A 21,609-nucleotide genomic window follows, 5' to 3' on the forward strand; every position below is an offset into this window, starting at 1 on the left:
CTCTATGCATGTTCATTAATTTCTTTTCCTTCTTTTCCTCCTTCTCCATCACTTCCTCTCACTCCTTCTTCCCCCTCAGCTTCACCCTCAGCTTCCCCCTCCCCATCTCGGGGGTCTCCCACCTTTCTCTTCCACCTCTTCCTCCTCTGCCAGTTCCTCCTCCTCCCCCTCTCCTTCTTCCTCTTCTTCCTCTTCTTCTCCTTCAACTCCCCCCTCTTCCTCCTTCTCCTTTTTCTTCTTCTCACAACTCTCATAATTGAGCAATTACTCTTCTGTCATCAATTTATCAAGTATTTATTGAGTACCTACTATGTGTCAAAAGATGTCCTAGGTGCTGGGTATATAGTAATGAGAAAACTGGGTATAGTTCCTGCCTTCATGGAGTCTAGAGTATGAGAGAGACAAATCTTAAACAACCAATGACAGTAAAATTACAAATTAAAATATATGATAAAAACAAAAGAATAGGGAATTAGAGGAAGAATAAAAGTAGGAGGACACCTGCTTTACACTAAGGGAAAGCATTTACTGAGAAGGAGACATTTAATATGAGACTTGACTGATGAGTTTCTCAATAAATGATCTTTTGTTTTATTAATTGTTTCCCTATCACTTTCTGTTTTCTATTTAAGTGATTTCCTCTGTTATCTTTATTTCCTTTCTTCTGCTTATTCTGAGTTTCATTTCTCTTCTTTTTCTAGTTTCTTAGGCAGGAAGCTGAATTTTTTTTACTTGAGACCTTTCATCTTTAGGCAATTTTGTAGTACAAATATTCTTCTAAATATTTCTTTATCTGCATCCTGCTATTTCTGAAATGTGCTTTTATTTTTATTTTATTTAAAGTTCAAAATGCTTTCTAATTACCTTTTTTTCTTTGATCCGCAGGTTATTTAAACACGTGTTAACACGTTTCCAAGTATTGGGTGACTTTCCAGATAACTTTCCATTATTTTTTCATTATTTAATTCCATTGTGGTCTGAGAGTATACTTATTTTATGGCTTAAAATATGGTCTATCATGGTAAATGTTCTGTGTGCACTTGAAAAATGTGTATTCTGTTGAAGTTGAATGGAGTGTTTTATAAATATCAATTAAGTAAAGTTGGTTGACAATGTTATTAAAATCCTGTATGTCCTTACTGCTTTTCTGTTTACTTGTTCTACTGATTATTGAGAGCAGTGCTGAAATCTCTGAGTATGATTGTAAATTTGTATGTTTCTCTTTGCAGTGCTACTGTATGTATTTTGAATCTCTCTTATTAGAGGAATACATTTTTAGAATTATACTGCAATGTTGGTGATCTCTAGGGGTTAAACTGTTTCTTCTGCATATACCATCTCTGGCTGATATAATCATATTTAAAATTTCAGTTGTAATCAATACCTCACATTTCCAACTTCTTTTTGGATAAGTCTAATTGGGTATCATATGAGTGTCTCAAATACAGCATTACACAAACCAAGCTTGCCATCTCCCTAAATTTGCCCACTTCCTGTATTCTTCATATTAGTTAACAATGACTAATTTAGCACTTAAAAGAAGCCACATAAGTTGTCTTAAACAAGACATTGAATATAAAAGACATTTGAATAAGGGCAGCACAGAGCTAGTGTAAAAGTCTGGTGGTCTTCAGGAAACCAATGTACTTCTATTTTTGTGTTCCTTCACTCTTAAAAATGTGGATTCCAAAAAAAAAATGTTGATTCTATTACACTATTATCTCATGATCCAAGATGGCTGTTGGAGCTCTAGACATCACGTCCAGGTTCCAAGTAGGGTATAGGAAAAAGGAATAGAGGGGCCAAAAATGTGCACACCAATTGTCTTTTTAAGAAACTCTCCTGGAAGTTCCACTTAATAACTTCTACTAATGCTTGATTAACAATACTCATGGTAACACTGAGTTGCCAGAGAGACTGGGAGACTTAATCTTTTAGCTGGGCATATTGCTACCCTGAATGAAATTGGGGGTCTGTGACTAGGGAAGATAGGGAGAGTAGATAGTAGATTGGTAGTACCCCAAGCCCAATAATTTCCTTAGAGGGATATCTAAGACTCATCCTCAGTTCCTCTTTCTCTCTCCTTTCACATCTAAGCAACCACTCATACACTCACTATCCAACATCTGTTCTTTAATTATGGCATCTTGGATCCATTCTTTATTATCTTTCCCAAACTATTCAACAGTCATCAATTTACTCCTCCCATTTCTGTCTTTTTGTCACATTGCTGCTAAGTAAGTAACAACTGGTTATACTGCCTTTCTGATTTAAAAACTTCCATTTGCTCACACTGATCATAGAAGAAAATCCAAATTCCCTAGATTGACTTTACATCACAAGCTCTTCTCTATTTTGTATTGCAGTTCTCAAGGTTCTTTCCAAGCACATGCAACAACACTAAGCCTGAGGTCAAGGGAGCCAGGAAGCTGGAGTTCTATCCCAAGAGAATGAAGCTCCAAATCCTGAGCTCTTTGCACATGCCTCTACTTCCCAAAAAGGGAAAAGGGAACTGGCAGATGTGGCCAACATGATTGTGTTGGTCCAGAAATAACTTACTGGACCAACTACTCTCTAGAAAGGGACTCATATCATAGGTTGGGTGGAAATAAGATCCTCAACTGAGTGATTGATGGACCTTCTTGATTTCCAGTTTCAGATAAAAATTTAGCTTGGAAAGTAATATGAGATAAGAATGAAAGTGATATTAGGGGCTATTGAAATATATATTGCATTTTTTCCCAATAAGGAAGTAGCTGATATACATAAATAGTAGATTTTGGAAAATAGAGAAAGGTGCAAAGAAAATATGAAAAATATATAACATTTTCACCACCTAAGTATAAAGTGTATTTATTTATGTTTCATATATATATATATATGAACACGTATATATGTACATTTATTTATATAAGTCTATGTATTTATTTTTTACAAAGTTGAGATGAAATATAGAACAAAGTTGTAAGTTACTTTTCTTCCCTTTGAATTAGTATTTTGAACATTTTTCCATGCTTCCAAATATTTTCTACAATTTGATTTTCAATTGCTGTATAGAATTCCATTGCATGGATGGAAGAAGCATTCTTTTATTAGATCTCAAGTTGTTTCTGGTATTTTCTATTATGATGAATAATCTTGATATACTTTTTCCTCTGAAGATAACTGATTATTTACTTAGATAAAATTCTAGAAGGAGAATTATTAGATCAAGTTATATAAATATCCTTTTATATCATTTGATAAGCTTTGACACATTTTGATAACTTGCCCTTAAGGAAGACTATAATAATTTACACTTTCACCAACAGGGTATGAAAATACTCCCTGTACTCCATATATTGTCATTTAAACATATTATTGTTTTAACATGTCTGCTTCAACAGACGATGAGTAGTTTCCATTTAGTTTATTTATTTGTATTCTTCTGGTTTGAAACAGCTTTTTAAGCCTTTATTCATAATTCTACTGTATTTATAATATATATTTAATATTATTTATTATGATAATATCTTAATAATGGTGACACAATGACAGCAGTAATGACATTTAGTAAGCTTTTACTACCTATCTTTCACTGTGTGAATTCTGTCATGTATTATCCCTTTTAATCTTCACAATCCTATGAGATATATTCAATGATTATCCTTATTAAAATGATACAAGTTTATGAAGATTAAATGACCCACCCAAACTCACACAGCTAGTAATGCAAACTGATTAAGAACTTTGTTTAGAATTTTAAGCATTTTGGCTATCATACTGTTTTAAGTTCTCTCCTAGTTTATTGTTCATCTTTTCATTTAGTTTATACTCTTTTTATACAAATAATTTCAAATTTTTATATAGTCCTGCACATTTATCTTTCTTTTAGTGTGTTTGTATGTATGTGCGTATAATATTTACCTGATCACTAGAAGATACAATGTTTCTAAGCATATGCACAAATTTTACATATAGAGAGAGATAGGTAGATAGATAGATCTATAAATAGGTCTATATATATATATAGACCTATAAATAGGTCTATATATATATATATATATATATAGGTCTATATATAGATCTATCTATCTACCTACCTATCTATAAAATATCTATCTATATATAGATCTATCTATCTATCTATATAATTTGTGCATTTGCTTAGGAACATTGTATCTACTAGTGATCAGATAAATATTTAGCTACATTGTTTTCTAGTTTTCTAATTAGTAATTTTGAGTATGTAACTCTGTAATCCATTAGAAATTTATTTTGGTGTGTGATGTTAGGAATAAAGTACTTTATTAAATAATGCATTTACCATTTATCATATGTGAAGCTATCATATATATATTTTTTTGGTGGTCTGATCTTATCATTTATTCTGTTCAGTTGATTTGTTATTGATTCTTTTTTTTTTATTTGTTACTAATTCTTACTCCAATATGCTGTTTTAATTATTGCACCTTTATCCCAGTTTGGTCAAAGTGTTCTTGGCTCTTCTTCCAGGTGGTCTTTAATCAAGCTTCTTTCTTTTTATTTATTTGTTTTTTATTTTTGTAGTTTATTTATTTTGAGAGAGAGAGAGAGAGAGTGTGTGTGTGTGTGTGTGTGCGAGTGGGGGAGGGGCATAAAGAGAGGGAGAGAGAATCCCAAGCAGGCTCCATGCTGTCAGCACAGAGCCTGATTCAGGGCTTGATCTCATGAACTGTGTGAGATCATGACCTGGACTGAAATCAAGAGTAGGATACTTAACCTTAACCAGGTTCCCCAAGGCTCGTTTTAGTGGGTTTCTCCCAAGGCTCTGGCTAGCCCAGTTGTACTTTCCTTACTTATAAACAAATTGGTATTTAGTTGGCCAATCAGAGTCCTTTGAAAAATTTTTTTTGCCTGAATGTTGTGTGACTTTTTATTCTCTGGAGATAGAATTGAGAAATTGTTCAGCTGGAGGATCTTACTTGACCCTCTTTGGAGGGTCCCCATGCTTTGGGCATTGGAAAGCAACACTGGGGATTCACAGACTTCCACAGCATATGGAGACTGGTTGTGTGTTATTTTCTTGGAAACTGCTCTGAACACTCAGCCTCAGTTTTTCACCAGTAATTGTTCTGGTTAATTGATCTGAAAGTTCACCCAGACAAGCATCTGTTAGAAGAATTTGCAATCTCTGCACCAGTATAAGGAGGTATCCAGGTGATCTTGAAATTTCCAGAAATGTGTGGAACAACATTAAGTTAGGGCTGAAAGGACCCTGGAGATGACCTATTCCAATCCTGTCATTTTACAAATGAGGAAAGTGAAACCTCATCCAGCATGCCTTCTGCCCCAGGTAGTTAGTCAGAGAACCAACAATGGAACCCAGGAATCCTGATTTCTAGTGTCATCTCCTTGGCACTTGCTGCCTTCCTGATGTACAATTGTCACTATCATGGACAAAGATTAAATACATCCCATCAACATATAGAGAAGATTTCTCTCATGATTTTTCAAGTGTTTTTCTTTGCTTTGGTTTCATTTACAGAAATAATATTTGGGAAAGTAACATATGAAACTGATTTTTTTCAACATAAGTTTTCTGAGCATCTACAATGCACTAGACCCTGTTCTAGTGTTTTGGTGAACAAAAGAAAGACCTCTACCCTCATGAAATATGAACTGCAGTAAGGAGAATTAAACAATAGACAATAGACAAACTAAATCAGAGCATTTTATACTACATTAAAAAGTTGACAGTGTTATGGAAAAAGAAAGAGTTCAGTGGGAATTGGGAAAAACTGACATTTGAGCACACTTCAAGGAGATGAGGAAGTTATCTGTGTATATGTGGGGAAGGGCATGACATACAGAGGGAATCTGTGATCTTTGAATATGTATGTACACTCACACCACACATCCTTATGCATACCTTACACAGAGTAGAAGCTCCTTGAATGCCTATTAAAGATTAGTGAATACACACACACACACACACACACACATTTTTGTGCACATGATAATGGAAAATGGGAAAACCAAACATCAATCTTCCTCTCCCTTAGCCAAATGGAAGATTTATTTACATGTTGATTTCTTTTGGTTACATGATACCATTTTTTGTTTCTGAATTTACACCCAAAGAAACCAATTTTGGGAAGAAACCAAGAAAGGAAGTAATAGGAGGACATAGATAAAAAGTGAAAGAAGGCATAAGCAGGAGGAAACCTTTCTTCCTGCCCTCCTGGGTCTAGAATGTAGTCCCAGATAGGGTTGAGAGGCTAGGGCAACAGGAGTATGCAGTGAAGAACTGTGGGAGTACCTGAGGCAGATCTGGGTCATACTTGGCCCTTGGCCAGTCCCCAGAGGTTGTCTGACCTGCTGGGCATCCTGGGAAGCAGTCCCAGGCAGTTTCTGCTTTGCTATGCCTGCTGGTTCTGCTGCCATTTGGCCCACGGAACACCCAGGAGAAAAATTCTCTCCCTGAATTTCTCTGCCATCTGCTCTACATCCTACCAATGATCAAGTGTGGCAACCTGTGAGCATCCAGAATCATGTCTGCTTGATCTTTAATTTAATTTACCATTGAGACATCTCCATACCATAACTGGGAAACCTTGTGGTAGGAAATTGATCAAACCATGAAGATGGACACTTCTTATCCATCCATGTTTTGTCATTGTTAATGATGCTTGATTCTAATGGGTTTCTCTGAGATTTGTGAAGAAAAATGAGCAATGAACCAGGAGCAGGGCTGCTCCATTCATCTAGAACAATATATATCAGACTTCTAGACCTAAATGGAAAGATAGGACCAGTACAACAGGAGGTGTGGAGATGACACATCACAGGACTGATCACAAAGTAAAATATACTAAAATCTCATGTTCTATATTAAAATTCCTTGCAAATTATGTATAATACTGTAAGTCAGCATACTTTAATATAAAAAAAAAAACCTTGGACTTGTTTTTAAACCAAATAAAAATTTAATTCCATCTTCCCCTAAATCTTCTGGTGCAACTGCTGCTCAGGAATATGTGCTCTAGGTTTATTTATAGACTGAAATATCCTGGAATATCTTTGCTATCTCAAGGGAAAAGCTAATTCTAAGTGGAGAAGCATATATGTCTGAATCTTTCAAAAGACCCAATTCTGGGGACCAAAGTGAAGGGAGTTTTGGGTGAGTCCTCATTAAATGTCATCTGCTCGTTGTCCCTGGTTCTGCTTCGGTTCACTTAAGTTCGCAAGATGTAGTTGGTCGTTCTACAGGCAAAGATAGAGGAGGTAAAAATTGAGAGCACTCAAGACAAACTAAATACAGCCATTTCTCTTCTCAATATTCCAGCCTTCACTGACAACCATTAGCTGTTAATTAGACATTTTACAAAAATCTGTATATTTAAATGCCCACATGTTTGGAGACCATCAGGTTACTGTCAGTATGTTACTGGAGTCAGAATGTTTTTCTCTTGGCTTTCAGGTTGATGTTTGTCAGTTCTGTCATCCCAAGATGACCTCTGCTACTAACAAATCTATTTTTTTTCCTGCATCTATTAGGATCTTGAACACTGCCATGTGAATGTAGATGCTCCCTGTGTTAAATTGTTTTCTGCTTGGAGCCAAGGCTAAGTTCTAGTTCTCATTTATCTGAAAGGAACAGAGGTATCTATAGTATTGTCAGTGGCTGACAAGATGCCACTTTTTTGGCTATTTTCCATAGCATTCAGATTCATATCTGAGCTCAACATGCTTTGTATGTTTTCCCCACATGCTGGGACAGGCCTGTTTTTGGAGACAATCTCTGGGAGTGGAGGAAAGAGGCTTGTTTTCACACATGGCCATAGGTATAGTGCAATTTCTTCCCCAAATGGTAAAGTTTCCCTGGCAGGGGACATGCTTCACCTTTGGTCAGTCTTCATCCCAGGTCTCTTTCTGAGTTATTTTTCACCCCAACCCCCAACTTTGAACCTGCCTTTAACTGAAAGAAAGACACTTTTTTGATGTTTTTATTTAACTCCTTGGCAAAAGTCTAGCTTATAATTTTTTAATTAAGATGTCTGCATTTGAAAAGGTGGTGACAACTGAGCTCCAGGCTCATCTGGTTTATCATATGCTCCAGGACAGGTTTAGGTTTGGATTTCAATCAGGTCGTAACATGAAGTCAGGATCTGTGATAATCTAATTATTCACAGGAACAGAAGATCATTGAAATAAAGGAGACACTTTAGTCATCAACTCACCCCGTGCCTTTTCACACTCTGCCCTTGGATTGAAGTTTCTTACCAGAAGATTAAAATATTGTTTCATGAGATTTGTTTCTTACCTTGCAGACATCTATCTTTTTGGTGGCCTTAGTATTTTGACTTATTTAGGCAAATAATTTAGAGTATTGATGGATTCCACCTGGTAGGGGATTTTCCAATACTTAGTCAAAAGGAAGCTACCAAAATTTTGCAACTTGAGAGCTGTCCTAAAAGGCCAGCTTTATCTGCCCTCAGAGGGTGCCTGACATCTTCAATCTTGGAGTCTCTGGTCTAAAGCATTATCTCCAGAAGGTAATACTTACAATATAACTGTCTTATCAAAGAGCTCATTCATTCTTTCACAACTCTTAGCTCCTGTTGAGTAGTGGACAGCAGGGTCCTGTGAGACAGAGACTTGGGTCAGCTAAGTTCAGAGGAAGAACGATAGAATCTGAACCCAGGACTCTAGTGGAAGAGTCAGACACAACACAGTAGAGAGAAGTCAAAATCAGTCATGGAGTCCCAATAGTTTATTTTTGCTTTTTTCCCCCCTTGCCTCAGGATACATATCTAGAAAGAAGTTGCTATAACCAATGTCAAAGAAGTTACTGCCCGTGTTCTCTTCTAGGAATTTTACGATTTCAGGTCTTACATTTAGGTCTTTAATCCATTTTGATTGATCTTCATGTATGGTGTAAGAAAGTGGTCCACTTTCTTTCTTTTGCATGTTGCTGTCCAGGTTTCCCAACACCATTTCTTGAAGAGACTGCCTTCTCCCCATTGGATAATATCCTTCCCTGCTTTGTCAAACATTAATTGGCCATACAGTTGTGAGTTCACTTCTGAGTATTCTATTTTGTTCTATTGATCTATGGGCCCATTTTTGCCCCAGTACCATATTGTTTTTATTACTACAGCTTTGTAACATAACTTGAAGTCCAGAATTGTGATGCCTCCAGCTTTGCTTTTCTTTTTCAAGGTTACTTCGGCTATTGGGGGTCTTTTGTGGTTCTATACAAACTTTAGAATTATTTATTCTAGCTCTGTGAAAAATGCTGTTAGTTCTTTGGTAGAGATTGCATTAAATATGTAGATTTCTTTTGCTAGGATAGACATTTTAACAATATGCTTCCAATCCATGAGCATGGAGTTTCTTTCCATTTCTTTTTGTCATCTTGAATTTCTCTCATCAATGTTCTGTAGTTTTCAGAGTACAGGTCCTTCACCTCTTTCGTTAAGTTTATTCCTAGATATCTTACTGTTTTGGGTAAAATTGTAAATGGGATTGATTCCTTAATTTATGTTTCTGCTGCTTCATTATTGGTGTATAGAAATGCAACAGATTTCTGTACTTTATTGAATTCATGTATCAGTTCTAGCAGGTTTTTTTGGTGGAATCTTTGGGTTTTCTATATATAGTATCACATCATCTGCAAATAGTGGAAGTTTTGCTCCTACCTTGCCAATTTGGATTACTTTTATTTCTTTTTGTTGTCTTATTGCTATAGCTAGCTAGCTATAGCTAGCATAGGACTTCCAGTACTATGTTAAATAACAATGGTGAGAGTGGACATCTTGTCTTGTTCCTGACCATAGGGGAAAATCTCTCAGTTTTTCCCCATTGCGGATTAAATTAGCTGTGAAGGGTACATATATGGCCTTTATTATGTTGAGGTACACTCCCTCATCAAAATAAAAAGCTTCCACACAATGAAGGAAACAATCAACAAAACTAAAGGCAAACTACAGAATGAGAGAAGATATTTGACATATCTGATATGACATATCTGATAAAAGGTTAGTTTTAATCCAAGATATATAAAGAACTTATAAAACTTAACATTAAAAAAATGAGTAATCCAATTAAAAAATGGGCAGAATACATGAACAAACATTTCTCCAAAGAAGACATCCAGATGGCCAACAGACACATGAAAAGATGCTCAACATCACTCATCAGGGAAATACAAATAAAAACCACAATGAGATGTCACCTTACACCTGTAAGGATCACTAAAATCAACAACACAAGAAACAACAGGTATTGGCACAGATGTGGAAAAACAGGAGTCTTGCACTGTTGGTGGGAATGCAAACTGATGCAGCCACTGTAGAAAATAATATGGAGGTTGATCAAAAAGTTAAAAATAGAACTACCTTTTGATCCAGTAATCACACTACTAGATATTTACCCAAAGAATACAAAAATACAAATTCAAAGGGATACATGTACCACAGTGTTTATAGCAGCATTATCTACAATAGCTAAGTTATGGAAACAGCCCCGGTGCCCATCAACTGATGAATGGATAAAAAAAAGATGTGCTATATTTATCACATATATCCACACACACAATGGAATATTCCTCAGGCATAAAAAAGCTCACCTCAACCAATGTATACAACTAGAGAGCACATACATCAGCATAAATACCCCTGTAAACAACAAAAGATTGGCAGAACAACTTCACAACAAAAGGTAGAGAAGAGGCCAAATCAAAGAAGGTAGAAATGATGAAGATGTGGTTTGAGAGTGAAATGGACCTTGGCAGTCCACAGTGGAGAGGGAATTGGGGGCACAGAAGGGTGAAAAATAGATTATCACATCAGGGAGCCCACACAGGGAAGACAAATCTCCATAACATTGGTTTTGAAAGTGAGAGGGACTAAATCTCGTGAGTTCTTATAACCAGTGGGGCTTAAAGCCTAGAATTTAAAAATTGTTGAGCTTCACTCTGGGAAAGCTCTAAGGGTTTTACAAGTGGAGTTCCCACACTTAAAGAGACAACAAAAAAGTGGAAATATAGTGTGGAAGCAGTAGTTTGAAAAACACAATGGGCAGACAGAAGGAAGAGTTATTTACTTATCTCAGAGCATGACCTGGAGAGGCACGAATGGTGGGGAAACCCCTCCAGGAGTAAAGGAGTTGACAGGAACCATTTCTCTCTCCTGCCCCTCAGCATAAACACAGAACCACCTGCAAGGCACCCACATGTGCTACATAACTTGCTTATACCTAGCCCCACCTGACCCGTGCTTCAGCAGATCCACCCTTCCCAGTCACATTAGCCTTAGTCCTGTTGCTGTGAGCCCCATACTACAGAAGGCCTGCACAAACCCCACCAATACCTTATCTCCTGACCCATGTATTTTGTGGGATCCCAGTTCTAGTGATGCTGTGGCACAGCAGGTATTATCTCCAAGGAGACCAGCACAACCTTGTTAAGACATGTCTCACCCCTGTCTGGCACCAAACACTGCCCACAATGGGCAAAGAGAGCCTCTGCAGACAACTTTACTTAATGAAAAAGCAGCCAGGACTGAACAGCAGGGCACACACAACACACATGGGAGACACTCCCTGAATTGCCAGGTCCTGGGGAACAAGGAAGACTACACTGCATTATAGGACCTCTTATTCATAAAGCCATTACCTTCAAGAAAAGACATAGTTGACTTTCCTAACACTCAGAAACAGACACAGCAGAAAAAATGAGGAGACAGACGAATATGTCCCAAATGAAAGAACAAGACAAAACCACAGCAAGAGACCTAAGCAAAATGGGTATAAGTGATACGCCAGATAAAGAATGTAAAGTAATGATCTTAAAGACAGTCACTGAACTTGAGAAAAGAGTGAGGACATCAGTGAGACCTTTAACAAGGAGATAAAAAAGAACCAATCAGAGATAAAGAACATAATAAATGAAATAAAAAAATACATTTGATGGAATAAATAGCAGGCAAGAGGAAGCAGAGGAATGAATTAATGACCTAGAAGACAGAGTAATGGAAAGCAATTAAGCTAAGCAAATGAGAGAAAAAATAATTATGTAAAGTGAGAATAGACTTAGGGAACTTAGTGACTCCATCAACCATAACAATATTTGCATTATAGGGATCCCAAAAGAAGAGAGAAAAAAGAGGGCAGAAAATTTATTTGAAAAAATAATAGCTGAAAATTTCCATAGTCTGGAGAAGGAAACAGATATCCAAATCCAGGAGGGATGGAGATCCCCTAACAAAGTCAACCCAAGGAAGTCTACCTCAAGACACATACTAATTAAAATGGTAAATAGTAATGATAAAGAGAAAAATTTTTAAGCAGGAAGAGAAAAAATGATGGTTACATACAAGGGAAACCTCAGACAAACAAAAACTAAAGTTCATGACCACTAAACCAGCCCTGCAAGAAATGTTAAAGGGGACTCTAAGTACAAAGGAAAGACCACAAGTGAGAGTATATAAGAAGTTGGAAGACAAAAGCAGTAAAAATAAACAAATAATTTACTTTAAAATTAAGCAACCATCAACTTCTGGTATACGGAGAAGATATTACATATAATCTTAATGGTAACGACACACAAGAAAAGAGTAATAGATATGCAAAGAATAAAGAGAAAGGAATCCAGGTGTATCTCTAAATAAAGCCAACAAACCATGAAAGAGTGCAAGAGAAAGGATTAGAGAAAAAGTATAAAAACCACCATAGGGGTGCCTGGGTGGCTCAGTCAAGCGTCCAACTTTGGCTCAGGTCATGATTTTGCAGTTCATGGATTTGAGTCCTGCATCAGGCTTTGTGCTGACAGCTCAGAGCCTAGAGTCTGCTTCAGATTCTGTGTCTCCCTCTGTCTCTGCCCCTTCCTCTACTCTTGCTCTTTCTCTTTCTGTCTCTCAAAAATAAATAAACAAAAAAAGAAAAAGAAAAAGAAAAAGAAAAGAAAAACCACCACTGGGGCACCTGGGTGGTCAGTCGGCTGAGCATCCGACTTCAGTTCAGGTCATGATCTCACGGTCCATGGGTTCGAGCTCCACTTTGGCCTCTGTACTGACAACTCAGAGCCTGGATCCTGCGTCTGATTTTGTGTCTCCCTCTCTCTGCTCCTCCTCAGCTCATGCTCTGTCTCTCTCTCTCTCTCTCAAAAATAAACACTAAAAAAAAAAATTAAAAATTTTTAATGCTTATTTATTATTGAGAGACAGAGAGACATAGAGCGTGAGCAGGGGAGGGGTTGAGAGAGGGGGAGGCACAGAATCTGAAGTAGGCTCCAGGCTCTGAGCCGTCAGCAGAGACTGATGCAGGGCTCGAACTCACAAACTGTGAGATCATGACCTGAGCCAAAGTCGGACGCTTAACCGACTGAGCCACCCAGGTGTTTCAACATTAAAAACAATAAAAAAAACTACCACAAAATAAGTAACGACAATAAATACATATCTGTCAATAATTACTTTGTATGTGAGTGGACTAAATGCTTTAATAAAAAGACATAGGGTGACAGAGTGAATTAAAAAACAAGACCCATCTATATGCTGCCTACAAGAGGCACATTTCAGATCTAAAGACACCTACAGACTGAAAGTGAGGGAATGGAGAAATATTTATCATGCAAATGGATGTCAAAAGAAAGCTGGAGTAGCAATACTCATAACAGACAAAATAAACTTTATAAAGATTATATCGAGAGACAAGTACACTAATAATAAAGGGGACAATCCAATAAGAAGATATAATAATTATAAATATTTATGGACCCAATATGAAAGCACCCGAACATATAAAACAGTTAATAACAAACATAAAAGAACTAATCAATAGTAATATAATAATAGTAGGGGACTTTAAAACTTCACCTACATTAATGGGCAGATAATCCAAACAGAAAATAAACAAGGAAACAGTGACCTTGAATGACACACTATACCAGATGGATTTAACAGATATATTCAGGATATTCCATCCTAAAACAGCATAATACACATTCATTTTTAGTGCACATGGGACATTCTCCTGAACAGACCACATATGAGGCCACAAAACAAGTCTCAACAAATTCAAAATGATCAAAGTCATACCATGCATCTTTTCTAACCACAACACTATGAAATCAACCACAAGAAAATATCTGCAAAGAGCTGAAATACATGGATGTTAAATGACATCTGACTGAACAATGAATGGGTCAACCAGGAAATCAAAGAAGAAAGCAAAAATTACATGGAAACAAATGAAAATGAAAACACAACAATCAAAAATCTTTGGAATGCAGCAAAAAGATTTCTTAGAGGGATGTTTATAGCAATACAGCTTACCTCAAGAAGCAAGAAAAATCTCAACTCAACAACCTAACCTTATACCTAAAGGAGCTAGAAAAAGAACAACAAACAAAACCCAAAATCAGCAGAAGGAAGGAAACAATAAAGATTAGAACATAAATAAATGACATAGAAACTAAAAAACATTGGAATCCAGGAGATGGTTCTACGCTTTTTTTGTGTTTTAGTTTTTATTTAAATTCCAGTTAGTTAACATACAGTGTAATATTAGTTTCAGGTATTCAATATAGTGATTTAACACTTCCATGTATTACCAGGTGCTCATCAGGACAAGTACATGCCTTAATCTCCATCACCTAATTTCACCCATCCCCCTACTTATCTCCATTCTGGTAACCATAAATTTGTTCTCTGTAGTTAAGATTATGTTTGTTGGTTTCCCTCTCTCTTTTTCCCCTCTTCATTTGTTTTGTTTCTTAGATTCTACGTATGAGTGAAATCATATGGTATTTGTTGTTCTCTGACTGACTCGTTATGCTTATTATGTTTAGCATTATACTCTCTAGCTGATTTATGTTATTGCAAATGGCAATATTTCATTTTTATGGCTGAGTAATATTGTAATATTATATATAATATAATAAATATAATATAATATAACATAATATAATATATAATGTATATAATATTATATGTATATTCTTTATCCATTCATGGACACTGAGGCTGTTTCCATAATTTACCTGGCTGCTGTAGGTGCTGCTGCTATAAATGCTATAAACATTGGGGTGCATGTAACCCTTTTAATTGGTATTTTTATATTTTTGGAGTAAATACCTAGTAGTAGTGTCATTGCTGGATCATAGGGTAATTCTAGTTCTAATTTTGTGAGGAACAGGAGATGGTTCTTTCAAAAGACCAATAAAATGGATAAACCTCTCTGGCCAGATTCATTTAAAACAAAAGACAGAGAGAGGTTTCAAATAAACAAAAATCACAAATAAAAGAGGAGATATAACAACCAATACCGCAGAAATATAAACAATTTTAAGAGAACAGTAAGAAAAAATATATGCCAACATATTGGACAACCTAGGAGAAATGGATAAATTTCTAGAAGCATATAACCTACTAAAACTGAAGCAGGAAAAAATAGAAAATTTCAACCAATTGATTACTGGCAGTGAAATTGAATCAGTAATCAAAGAACTGCTAATGAACAAAAGTCTAAGACCAGATGGCTTCACAAGCAAATTCTGCCAACCTTATTTATTTATTTATTTATTTATTTATTTATGTTTATTTATTTAATTTGAGAGAGAGAGAGAAAGCCCAAGTGGGAGAAGGGCAGAGAGAGGGAGAGAGAGAAAGAGAGACAGAATACCAAGCAGGCTCTGCATTGTCAGTGCAGAGCCCAATGTGGGGCTTGAACTTACGAACCATGAGATCGTGACCTAAGCCGAAGTTGGACACTTAATCAACAGAGCCACCCAGGTGTCCCTCTACCAAACATTTGAAGAAAAGTTAATACCTATTCTCAAATTCTTCAAAAAAGTAGAAGAGGAAGGAAAACTTCCAAGTTCATTCTGATACCAAAGCCAAAGACACCACTAAAAAAGAGAACTACAGGGCAATATATGATGAACATAGGTGCAAAAACCCTCCAGAAAATATTAGCAAACTGAAGTCACCAATACATTAAAAAAATCATTCACCACCATCAAGAAGGATTCATTCCTAGGATGGGTGTTTCAATATTCAGAAATAAATGTGATACACCACATCATTAAGAAAAAGGATAAATTCTATGAATGGATAAAGAAGATGTGGTTTATATATACAATGGAATACTACTTGGCAATGGGAAAGAATGAAATCTGGCCATTTGCAGCAACGTGGATGGAACTCAGAAGGTATTATGCTGACTGAAATAAGTCAGTGAGAGAAGGACAGGTATCATATGTTTTCACTCATATGTGGATCTTGAGAAACTTAACAGAAGACCATGGGGGAAGGGAAGAGGAAAAAATAATTACCAACACAGAGAGAGGGAGGCATACCATAGGAGACTCTTAAATACAGAGAACAAACTGAATGTAGATGGGGTGGTGTGGAGGAGAGGGGAACATGGGTGATGGAAATTGAGGAGGGCACTTGTTGGGATGAGCATTGGGTGTTTTTTGTAAGCGATGAACCACGGGAATCTACCCCAAAAACCAAGATCACACTTTACACACTGTATGTTAGCCAATTTGACAATAAATTATATTAAAAAAAAGAGAAAGGATAAAAACCATATGATCATTTCAATAGATGCAGAAAAGGCATTTGTCAAATTACAACATCCATTCATGATAAAAACCCTCAACAAAGTAGGGATAGAGGAACATAATAACCTCAACGTAATAAAGACCATGTATCAATAGAGATGTGAGATTGATATCTGGGCCTTTAGTTAAGAGATGATAGGTCTAGATGATGGTGGAAACTCTGAAGTGGAAGTATGTTGCTCCTGTGGGACAAAACTGTACTCACAGCCCATGCTTAAGTACTTTCCATATGTATATTTCATTATTTTCTATTTCTAAACAGTAATAAAAATAAGTCTTCTATCATCTCTCTTTGTCCCTACTTCTGACACACAGAAGAAAATTGAACAAGGAATTAAATAGTTTTCATATTTATACTTGCAACTTGCACGTCCCATTTTCCTGCTAGTTAAGGAGAAAAGAGGGTGTACAAATGACAGAACTGCTTACAGCCATGTGAGGGTTTAGAACTGTATACATGTACACTCTCCTCCTCTAGTGCAAATATGGGGGCTGAGTTAAACACTTGGATCTCAGTGAATTTTTGGAATGTTTTTACTTTTAACCTCATGATACTGATCTTCTTTGTTACACAGAATGTACTCTGATTTACCAACACAGTAGATACCTTTCTGAGTTTCTTGATTTATATTCTCATATTGGTCAGGATTTCTTTATTGGCCAAGCTTAATCTTTAGATTGATTTTTTTCATTACTTATTCATGGAAAGGTGGAATTTGTAGAACTTTGCCCCGGTTTCTTAGTGCAGTGGTAGAATACAACCTTTGAATTTAGACAGATTTGATTTGGAGCCCAGCTCTGTTGCTGACTAGCTCCAAGATAACAGGCAATGCTTTAACCTCTCTGAAGCTGGGTTGCTGCATCTAAAAATTAAGGATGAAATAAGGTTGTCATAGCGTTGTTGCAGGGATTAAATTTTATTATACCTGTGAAGTGCTTAGCACAGTGACTGAAACATACAGGTTCAATAAACTGGTCATTGTTGTTTATGTCGTTAATGTGAACTTTAATGCCTTTTCTAGTGAGCAGTTCAATTCAGTCCCACCAGCACTTTGTAAGAACCTTGTCCTTTACATGGCCCCACACTAGGGGCACATTCAAAGATGCAAAAACCCTACTTAACATCCTTAAAGAATTCTCTCTAAGGTTTAATCACCATTATTTCCTACTTTATATTTGCATGTGGTACACATCCCCTTCATCCATTCAGGGGAAATATTTTTAAAGGTTTTTCCAATCTTCTTTGGATTTGGGGAGATTTTTGGTCTGTGGTGATGGGGCATTCTCATTCTATGTTGCCATCTGGAACTCTTTGTTCAGGCCTTGGTCAGGGGAAAAAAAAACACTAATTTAGGAAAATAACATTTGGCAGGAACTTGGCAACAATAACCCCTTTGTTGCCAGCATCCTTGTTCACAGTGTGGGTGGCTCAGATGGCACTTAATTAAATGCATTTTCCTATAAATTCTCAGCAGTATGCTTATTTTTACTGGTGGCTAATAACTACCCTATCTCTAAGGTAACAAATTTTCACAGCTTGCAGAATAGGGAAATCAGCATGTATGAGTAACATTTTGCTTTTGTTAGTACCTAGCCCTTGTTCCTCATTATTCTCAAGTGACAATAAATTTATCTATTACTTTTTCCCACTTAGTGCTTTGTCATTCAGTACTCTCTTCCTACCTGATAGACCAATATACCTATATAATTTTTAAAAATCTTACTATTTTGAGTGCCAACCATAAGTCATGCACTGTACTCCAACCTTCATATTAATGATCTAGTTTAATCTTCACAACGCTTTGAGGTACGAATTAGTATTCTCATTTAAAAGATCAAGAAAACAAAGCTCAAAGATGTTAAGTGCTTTGCTGTAAGTCATTCAGCTGGAAAGTGATGGATGTGAAGATTTCATCTGAAAGACCTGTTTGATGCCAAAGCCCATGATCTTTCCTTCACACTTCATGACTTAATTAAGAAAAGGTGCTATCTTGTTTTCAGAGAGTCTAAACTTACCTCTCATCAGGCAATGCATTTCCAGAAAATTATTAAAAACATGTTAATAATAGATGTATAATGCATTTATTCAACTTCACACCTCACCCTTTTCTGTCTAGTGCAGGAACATTAGGACCATAGTGCAGAAAGAGAGAGGGCAAAGTAAATCCCACTTCCTCAGTTATGGTGTGGTGCCAGGTAAAATATTTACATTTATTTTTCTCATGTTTTTGAATATCAAAAGATTATTTACATAAAAACATGGTTTCTTAGGCACAGCATTTTATATATCTGAAGACAAAAGTAAAAGTTGGATGAAAGTTATGAATTGGAGCAAGGAAAAACAAGAGATACATTAGTTGCTTGCCCTTAAAAATATCTATGGTTTCCTATCCTGTCTGTTTCCTTGTAGGTATAGCCTATAGCCAAGTGGGAAGGAGCATATATGTTAGCAGAACAATGTATTGCACCAACGTTTTTCTATATTTGCAGCTTTGCCTACTATGCTACGTGCCAATAGATTTGTCTAAATACCTTTTTGGCCTTCATTATAAAAGGATATTTTTCTAGGTTTAGAATTTGGAAAAAAATTTCTTTCAGCATTTGAAAAATGCCATTCCATTATCTTTTGGATTCCATTGTTTCTTTTGAAAAGTTAGCTGTTAAGTATAATTGTTGCTCCCTTGAATGTGATGTATCTCCCTCTTTAATACTCCCAGGCTTCATCCCTGGCTTTTTCAAAGAGTTCTCTTTGGTTTTGATTGTCAGCATGTTGACTTATGCTGTTTTCAGCATGATGTAACTCTGATGCATCTAAATATGTTTTCCCACTTTGTATTTAACCTGTTTCAATTTTGTAGAACTTCTTAATTCTGTGGATTAATGTTTGTACCATTTTGGAAAACTTCTTGGACAATTTCTTTTCAAATATTGCTTCTTCTCCTTTCTCTCTCTCTCTCTCTCTCTTCTTGGTCTCTCTTCTCCTGGAACTCTAATTACATATATATTAGACCCTATCACTTTTTTTCTCTCTTTACTTGTCTTTCTACTAACCTGTTTTTTAAATCACTAATTATCTCTACTGTTTTATTTGGTTCATTGTTGGGTACATTTGTAATTCTTAATTTTAATAATTATTTTTAGCATTTTTAGCATTTCATTTTTTATCAATTAAAAAAATACATACTCCCAATCCTTGTCATCTACTCTTTTGACTGTATTAATCATAGTTACTTAAAAATTCTATCTAAAAACAACAGTATCTAGATTACCTGTGGGTCTGCTACTTTTATCTATACTTGCTTCCTGATTTTCATTCATTTGGTCCTATTTATTAGCAATCCTGATAATCTATGATTGTAGGCTGGATATTGTTTATAAAAATTGTAGATTCTCTGAATTATGTTATCTTTTCTCACAGAGAATTTACTTTTCTTCCAGCAGACAGTTACATAAGGGCAGATGATATTGACCCAATAAAGGATTGAAATGCTTTGTGTCTTTATGTGGGCTAGTCTATTTCTAGTTTTTTTATTACTAACAGGGCCTAGCTCTTTAGGTGTTTCTTTCTTGTCTGTTGTGCCATGAGTTTTGGAAAGCTCTGCTAAGTTTTGTGGCCTCTTAGCTGACACCATCCTATTGGCTTTTTGGACTCGCGTTGTACACAGGTTAGGAACTGACAAATATCTCAAGGTGAAATGCAATACAAAATATTGTGCTCACTGATCTGTGGTTTCTGTTTCTCTAGATTCTTGGCTTCTCCAGTATTGTTGCCTTGGTAGTTCCTGGACACCAATTTCATCTCCACTGTGCTGTAACAACTGATAAAAGCTCCGAGTCTCTGCTTTCTGCTTGTGCTGGAGTGTTGCTTAAAGATACAACAAATGTGTCAAGGCAAAAGGCAAGGAAAAATGTTGAACTCACCTGTGTTTTCTTTTTCTCTGAGATCCTGGCCCTCAAGTCATGTCTGACTTGGTTGTTGTTTATTATCTTTCAACAATTCATTTTGTATTTTGTCTAGCTTTTATAGTTGTTCTCAAAAGCATGGTTGGATTGATAGAAGCTACCCTATCAGAGCCAGAAATGAACATATTAACAATTTTGAGATAGAAGTTCTATTTTTTTTCTTTGGTCTCATTTAACCTACTCAGATAATGAAATCTATGTTAATTAGGTCATAGTACTGAAATTAAAATGAGAAAAACTGGGTTTCATTCCAGAATCAAAAATAAAGTGTTTTGTGATGATGGGTCTTGTTGTCTCAAATCTGTAAAATAGGCAGAGAGTAAGTATAATTACTAAGGCTACTGAAAATATTTAAAGGATATATATAGAGAGATTTTTTTCTGAAAAAAACTTTATTATTCTTTCTCATTCTAAGATAGTTCAATGTAGGAATTGAGAAATGACTTCTTAATTAAAAATCTTACTATAAAAACAAGCAGCAGCAATCATTCTTGCACTGGGTCAAGACCATGTTCACCATCTATCCACCCAGAAAAGAAAACTGAAAAATGGAATGAACAAATGTTAATTCAGGGTGAAACTATAGTCAGAGCGCAACTTGTATTGAATTTGTAATATCCTTACAGGTCTTGGTTTGCACAACATTTGAAATAGATTTCAAGATGTTTTCTAATAGGAAAGAGAAATGTATTTATTTATAGAGGTAAGTCTTACCTAGATCATGTGTGATCACTTCAGACACCACAAGAAGTTATGAGTAGATATGTGCCTGTAATTTGAGCATTGCTAAGCACACAGATAGGCGAGCCATTAATATACACAATCTTGTTCATTTTAGTAAGCCAAAATTGAGTCAACTTTTTTCTAGGTTAACCTAATCTTAAAATAACACTTTCATCTCTTATTAATAGGCTAGTTATTATCTAATGTTTTGCTGTGGGTTCAGGGCTCCAGGAAAAAGCATGCTTTGATTATAGGGTGGTTCAGTTTGTGTTGACTCATTCAGAATGGGGCTGGGCAGAGTTGTGGTCTGTCTTAGGTCTCAGCTGAGATAG

This window comes from Prionailurus bengalensis, chromosome B2, assembly GCF_016509475.1.
Source record: "Prionailurus bengalensis isolate Pbe53 chromosome B2, Fcat_Pben_1.1_paternal_pri, whole genome shotgun sequence".
NCBI lineage: Eukaryota > Metazoa > Chordata > Mammalia > Carnivora > Felidae > Prionailurus > Prionailurus bengalensis.